Source organism: Arachis hypogaea, chromosome 13 (assembly GCF_003086295.3).
Source record: "Arachis hypogaea cultivar Tifrunner chromosome 13, arahy.Tifrunner.gnm2.J5K5, whole genome shotgun sequence".
In the NCBI taxonomy this organism is placed as follows: Eukaryota; Viridiplantae; Streptophyta; class Magnoliopsida; order Fabales; family Fabaceae; genus Arachis; species Arachis hypogaea.
In genome coordinates, this window is record NC_092048.1 from 86,932,731 (window position 1) to 86,940,478 (window position 7,748).

Below are 7,748 nucleotides of genomic sequence, written 5' to 3' on the forward strand. Positions count from 1 at the left end.
TGATATCTGAAAGTCGTTAGATGAAAATTTAGTCAAATAATTTAACGGTTCTCAGATATTAACTTCACGTGAAATCAACTGCACCTAAATTTCTACCAACAAAATTTTAACTCGTGAAGTTACGGTTAGAAGTAACTCAAATTGAGTCAAATTAGAACAAATTTAAATTTATCTCACTTAAAGTTCATGGATTAAATTAAATAATATAAACATAATTTATAATTTTATATAAATAAAAATTTATATCTCTACCAATTATAATTAATATCATCTGTGATATATAATTATATAAAAATTATATATGTACATACGTGTGTATAAAATAATATATATATATATATATATATATATATATATATATATATATATATATATATATATATATGTGTGTGTGTTAATAGTCAAATTCGTTTCTGAAAAATCACTCATTCTTCAAATTAGTTCTCAAATGATTTTTGTAGTCATATTAGTCCTTGAAAGATAAAACATAAGTCAAAGTGGTCCTTCCATCAATTAGATGATGACGTGTCATGGTAAGTGTCACGTGTCACCAGATGATTGATTGACGTGCCAAGTTAGTGACACCTAGCATATCACGTGTCACTTGACATGTAAAAAAATATTTATAGTCAAAATAGTCTCTGAAAGTCCAAACGTAAGTCATTTTCATCCCTAAAATTTTAAAAATTAATCAAATTAGTACAGAGTCGGAAATCAAGACTTAGAAATTTGAAAATTTAACGATGATAATTGGATACAGTGAATTCTTTCGAGTGGAAAAATATAATTTTCTGCGAAAAAATACCTAAGGAGACGTAGTGGGGATTTAACTAGCAATACCAGCTTAGACTGTCTGGTACTTTGAGTGAAAAAATTTAATTAATAAATAAATAAATTTAAGAAGTTAAATTTTATAAATTAGAGAAGATATAAATATTTGGGATAGAAAATCGAACGCTTATTGTAAAGGTTTTATTCAGAGATTGGGCTAAACGAACCATAAACTGGTCCGGACCCAAGTTGGGCACAAGCCCACTATATAAATACTCAATATTGAAGCATTTCAGCTCATTTCAATCAGAAAAGAGAGAGAAAGAGTATGGTTTATAGCCACGCATAGCTCTCCTCATCCTCTTCAATTCTATCTAAGTTTTGTGATAAGAAACTTTAAGATTTTCGTCCAGATTCATTTTCCACAGTAAGTCGCTTTTTTTGGTTCATGGGATGTTGAATTATTATGATTTTGGTTGTTTAGGGGATGCTCTAGTATAGATTCCAAATGGGTTCTATCTAAATTTCTTGTAGGTCAAGGTAAGAAAATCTTATCCCCTTTTGAGTTGCCAATTCTATAAACCCTAGGTTGAAATTTGTTGAAATTGTGAAATTAGATGAACTAGAGCTTGTTGGAATTGATTGTCGGCGTGAGGTGGAGTTTGCTCGGCGTGTTATTGGTACGAAGCTCTTGGATTGGTGTACAAAGTTTTAAGGGTTTAGAACCGCCGACATTCAGGTACGGGTTTGAATTTCAAGTAGGCATTATGTAAAGTTATGTGAATCCCTAAGTTAGTTGTCCATAGGATAAGATTGAATGTGTAACACCCTAATATACAAATCCTTAAACTCGAGTTATAAGTCAGTGTTAATAAGGTTGTACGACTCTCAAGGTAGATTATAATACATACATATATATAATTGAAGGGAGTTATTAAACAAGAAGCATGAAAAGGAGTAAAATAAAATCGACATCGGAGAACACTCACATATCGAAAAACAGAAGATAAAGGCGCGTTCGAAAAGCAAAGGTAAAGACAAAACGTACAGAAGAATAAGATAAAGACAGGATATAAATATATCATAAGTAAATAGCCACTAGTCACGGCCTGCGAAGTTTAGGCCGACTGAGGTTACAGAATTAAAATCAATTTGACAACAGTATTTTATTATCTCTCCTAAAACATACATCAAAGCCTCTATAGGCAAGTTCCAAAATAGATAATTACATACATATAAGTTTTTCAAAATAAATAAGGAGAGATTCTAAACAAAATATAAATAGAGGACAAATTTCTTCGCCATCACTCAGATGAACCACTGCTCACTGCTGAGCACCTGGACCTGCATTTGAAAAATAAGAGATATATTCGGAATGAGAACCCCTGATCCATGAGTTTCTAGTATGGTAAAAGTGCCAAATAAATACAATGCACTATAATAGGACCTCACTAAGCATCCTAAGCTTCCTTTTATCAATTGTTCATCTTAGATTTTCACTAATCCGTGAATTAGACAACTGTTCTAGGGGATACTAAGTCTAATTCAATTTCTCATCTTTCCGAACTTTTCAAAAATTTCAACTTCCAATTTATTATAGAACCATAACCAGAACCAGCACTAGCCGTCAGCATCAACTAACACAAGTATGAGGGACCTCTCAGTTGAGCAAACACAAGCAATACAGACAAGTAATACACAAGTGAGGCAAGTAGCATTTAACCATATAACATATTCAACTAGGCAAAGTAATACAATTAGACAAACCCACATAAATCAAACATATGCAAATGATGTATGCCTGCCCTATGCCCAATGAGCTCATTTGTCGGTTATACAGCCAACCCGACATGTCCGGTAGCAAACTTTGGACACTCTCGACGTGCACGCATCTACCAAAAGAAATTCACATCTCTTAGAGGAATAATATCCGGAAAGATCTAAGTGTCCGGCCACATCTTGCGATGGAGGGTGAACATTTGCGAGCAAGCGGGATAAAATCACCATCTTTGCATCTACCCCAGAAGATCAAATACAAACTAGGAGCAAGCAAGACAAAGCCACCATCCATGCATCTACCCAGAATCTCAAACCATAACCCAAAACAAGTGAAACAATACCGCTGTATCTACCCAAACAGGTATATCTCACCACATTTCGGAACAAGCAGAATCACTCCACTGCATCTACTCGGGTAGATACATTTCAATCTCAATCATTTATTGTAAATCCTGCGTAATTAGTAATTAATAAATAATTAGTCAATAAATTTTTTATTAATCAAAGAAATTAGGAAGCTAATTTTTACTAATCTAAAGAGATAAAAATATTAAAAATACAAATTTTGATACTAATTTTAAAGGTTTTGGTCCAAAATCGGGCCAACAGGACAAACCGATTGGACCAGATCCAAACCGAGTCCAAGGCCCAACATATAGAACACCAAACTTAGTCATCTTCCTTCCTCATTTCCATGGAAGCACGCTGAAAGGGAAGAGAAGAAACCTCAAACCTTAGCTCCAAATTCAAATCCACTTATCTTTCAATTTCGAGCTTCAATCGCCGCACCGTTTACGGCCATGCGACCACCGTGTCGAGCTCTACAAAACCCACCAAAAAAAGTGGTAAGTACCTTGCTATTTTTTCTCATCCTTCTTCCTTGTAATTTCGAAAATTTAGATTTTAATTTTGGTGTTATAGGATTGAATTAGTTTTGGGAACTTGTTGGGACTTATCCCAAACGAATGTGGGTAAGGTAAGAAACCACTAACTCTTGTGAATCATTCATAATTATGAATCCTATATTGTTTTTTAGTGATATTGTTTGGTATTAGACTAAATTGTATGTGTTAGGATCAAATTGGTGGCATTGGAAGCTTGAATTTGAATCTTGGTGGCTGGGAGTTCGCGTTTGGTGAGGAGTTGGAGCTTTGGAGCTTAAGAAACGGTTAAATTTGAGGTGTCTTTAGATTAGGGAGGAATAGACCAAAGTATGGTTTTGGTTTCTCATAGATAATATATAATGTCATGTGAAAACACAGGATAGATGATGATACGATAGGTTGAATTATGTGAGTATGTAGGGTTAGTAACCTAAATCATAATCATATTCAACATTAATTCCATCATCAATCTCATCTCAATTCATATTCAATCTTAATTAAACTCATTCATCATCATAACCAATCATTATTAATCATCACATTCATCCTTATCTTGCATCACTCCACGTCTTATTCAATTTTCTCAATTTCACTAACTCAACTCTTTAGATTTGGTCTTTAACTCTTCCATCCTTAATTACACCGGCTCTATACTCTTATCGGGATTTATAAAGGTTTAAAAAGCTAAAAGAATGGTTGAGAACATTAAAATTCAAGTTTTGAAAATCTGGTTGGCCATGTGTATGCATGCCTCATGCATACGCATGAGTGCAAAATTAGGCAAACTCGCGTACACAGACCACCCTCGCGTACACAAAAAAATTGGAGAGTAGAGGACGCTCACATCACCATGTCTGCGTACGCATGAGCATTTTTATACCAAAGTCACGTACGCAGATGCATGGGTATTGGACAAAGGCCAACTCCCGCATACTCACGACAATGCTCGCGTACGCATGCATATCAGAATGGCAAAAAGCTAATATGTTGTAAAAACTAAATTTTCAGCCCAAATTTCAAACCTTCATGTCTTTTTTCACAAAATTTCTTTTTCAGCCATTATTGAACCGTTGGAAAGATCAATAAATGAGTTTTAATAAAAATCTAGTTTTGTAAAATTTTCAACTCCGAGGACCGAGATACAGCCCGCCAAAGTTGGCCGAAAATCAATTTTTACCAAAAGCAGAATCTACCAATTTTTTCAATGTTCACAAGGCAAAACAATTTTTCACTCAACAAATTGATCTCGAACTAACTCAATCCACATATCCACATTCAACCAAAATTTAAACCTACTTCATTTATACATTCCAAATTAAATTCATCAATCCAATACCTCAAAATCTCATTTTCCACTATTTCATCAATCATTCCAATTTCCACACATTCTATACCAATTCTCATTCAAACTCATATATCATCACAAAATTCAATCATTACTTACCGTTCATACTTTTTTCTGGCCACTGGACCAATTCTACGGTCTTCGACTCAATATTTATCAATTCAATACAAATTCATATATGCATAATCATTAACCAATATCAATTCCATTTATACATTCACTATACATACTAATACATTCAATCAAACCATTCAAGCTTAATCCTAGGGACGTCTAACATAGGAATTCTCATCACACCATACGGACATACGGTACTTAAATGAAATGACGACGGTTCACATCCAAAACTTGAATTCTCCACTCCAAGGCTCACCCCAAAAGTTTCACAAGCAAATTTGAGTCCTCAAAGTGTGCCAAATTCACCTAACAATACTAACATAACCAATTTTACATATAAATTAATCTAGGGTTCATGAGATTTGATAAATCACAAGAGTTTGGAGATTTCTTACCTTAATCCATGGAAATGGTTGATGAAACTCACCAATAGCTCATACTAGAGCACCCTAAACAACCAAAATCATAAGATTTCTTCAAAATTCAAACCAAAAAATAAATTCAGAGAGAAACCATACTGAACAGAGGACAACGAGATACTCGCTATAATATCTAAATAGAATCGAAGACGATGAGAGCGACGCGTGACAGCAAACGACTCATCAATCGGAGCACCAAAGAGGAAGTTATAGTGGAAGGAAGAAGAAGGTGAATAATGCTCCTTCTCCTTTTCTCTCCAAGGGGACAAAGTTTGTTTTTGATGATAATGAGGAGGTGTCTGTTGAATGGGGTGGAGTATGGGTATAAGCTAATGGGCCTTGGGCATAATTGCAGCCCAAGTTCGTTTGCTTAGTCCGTTGGTCCAATTTTTGACCAAAACCTTTAAAATTATCATTTTAATGTGCGTTTTAATTATTTTTACCATCTCAATTACAAATTTTAACTTTTTTAATATTTCTCACTCATAGTTAATTTTCTCAACTACAGTATCAGACAAGTCTCAGCCGGTATTATCGGTCAAATTTTTAATGCGCGATTTTATGTAGAACACTATATTTTTCGACTCAGAAAAATTCACTGAGTCTAAATATCATATTTAAATTGTCAAATTTTGACTGCTAAATTTTCTAACCATTTTTGCCCATATTTAATTAATTACTTATTTAATACAGTTTGACTGGGTTTTACATCCTACCCACCTTATTTAAAATTTTGTCCTCAAAATTTGGTCCACAAAAAGAAAACTAAACTTAGGCTAAATCACCATTGAAAGTTTCCTCAAATTCAAACAAACTCACACTATTCATCCTACCATTTAACGTCAATTTAAATGCTTAATCACCTCTGTCATTGTCTTGCATAACTCATAAACTCAACCGACTTTCAAGTCTACGCTGTTCTCCCTTGTGTTACTCTTAACTTCCTCTAGATATTTCTTAATAGCTATTCAAACATCACATTCATCTTTCTATTTATAAAACCTTTCACAACTCTCAATTAAAATTATAACTCAAAATCTCCAAAACTCTTCAAATCCTTACCAAAGTTGGCAGAACCTCTCCTAAGTTGAAATTCACCACCCTTCGTGGGTTCCCTCAATGTAATCGCAACACAAACCTAGCATTCCAACTTCAACACAACTCAGCATTTCAATTCAACATCTTAGATTCATCATTTAAAACCAAGTATTTTTAATCTTCACTCTAAAACCAAAATCAACATGATCTAATATCGAAATAATTGTCTTTCAAACACAACATCTTGCACTCACTTATCACCCAAAACCAATTACACACTGACACTCATTTCGATAACCATTTCGAAATTAATCTAATCTCGCAGCCACAATCGAATTTAATTTCCTGGAAATCGTTATTTACGTTAACCCACTAAACTCTTTGAGTATTCAAGACTAAGATATTTCTAGTCACTTTCTACAGCTCCTATTCACAACTATCCTGTGTTAATGCTTTCGCTGCGTCACTCTGATCGTTAGCCACGAAGAATCCAATCATGTATTCACATCATATTCCCTTATCGGATCACAAAACCTAGGCTCACTTCTAAACTTTCTCAACCTAACCTAAATAATGCTTACGCTCATCCTAAGACTCAACTGCGATCTCTTAAAAATTCTTGATCTCCATACTCACATTAACTAATCATTCAAAGCTTATAACATCCGTTTTCTAATAACAGTCGTTATCCCATTTCTACACAATTATACAAATTCACAAACTTTCCTTTCAAGTTCAAATCCAAGGTATACCATTGCCATCTACAAGTCTTCTATCTTCTCAATCATTAATTTTCAATCAATTCAAACCTAAAAATCATACTTTCTACTTTTTTTCCATTTCTACCTGCCTCAGCACCTAACAATTTACCAAATACCCAATGTTATCCTAAGTCACCATATAATCTGCCACTAAATCTGAATTTAAATGCAAATTTTGACGTCTACAATTGTAAATTAGCAACTTATCAGTCGTACAATGCAGTTAACACATTATCCCCAATCTCTTATTTACCTTTAACCAAAGTGTCGGACTGAACGGCATCCTCCGCCATTATAGCGTACACACGTAAATTATGTATAGTTACTTTCTGAAATGAACCACCAATGATAAATATTAGTCTTGTATAAAATATTTATTTTTTTAAATCTAATTTTTTTATTCTAAAAATATTGGTCATTTTTAATTTAATTTATATTACAAATAATAATATTTTATTTTATTTTGTTTTATTTAATACCTAATAAATTTAGATTCGAATTTTATTTTATTCTTTTCAACAACGTTAAATTGAAATAGTCCCATGTATAATTGACAACTTTAATTTCTATCATAATAACTATTTATTTCTACTATAATGCTAAAGGTTAAATATTTGTTATTTAATTTAGACTA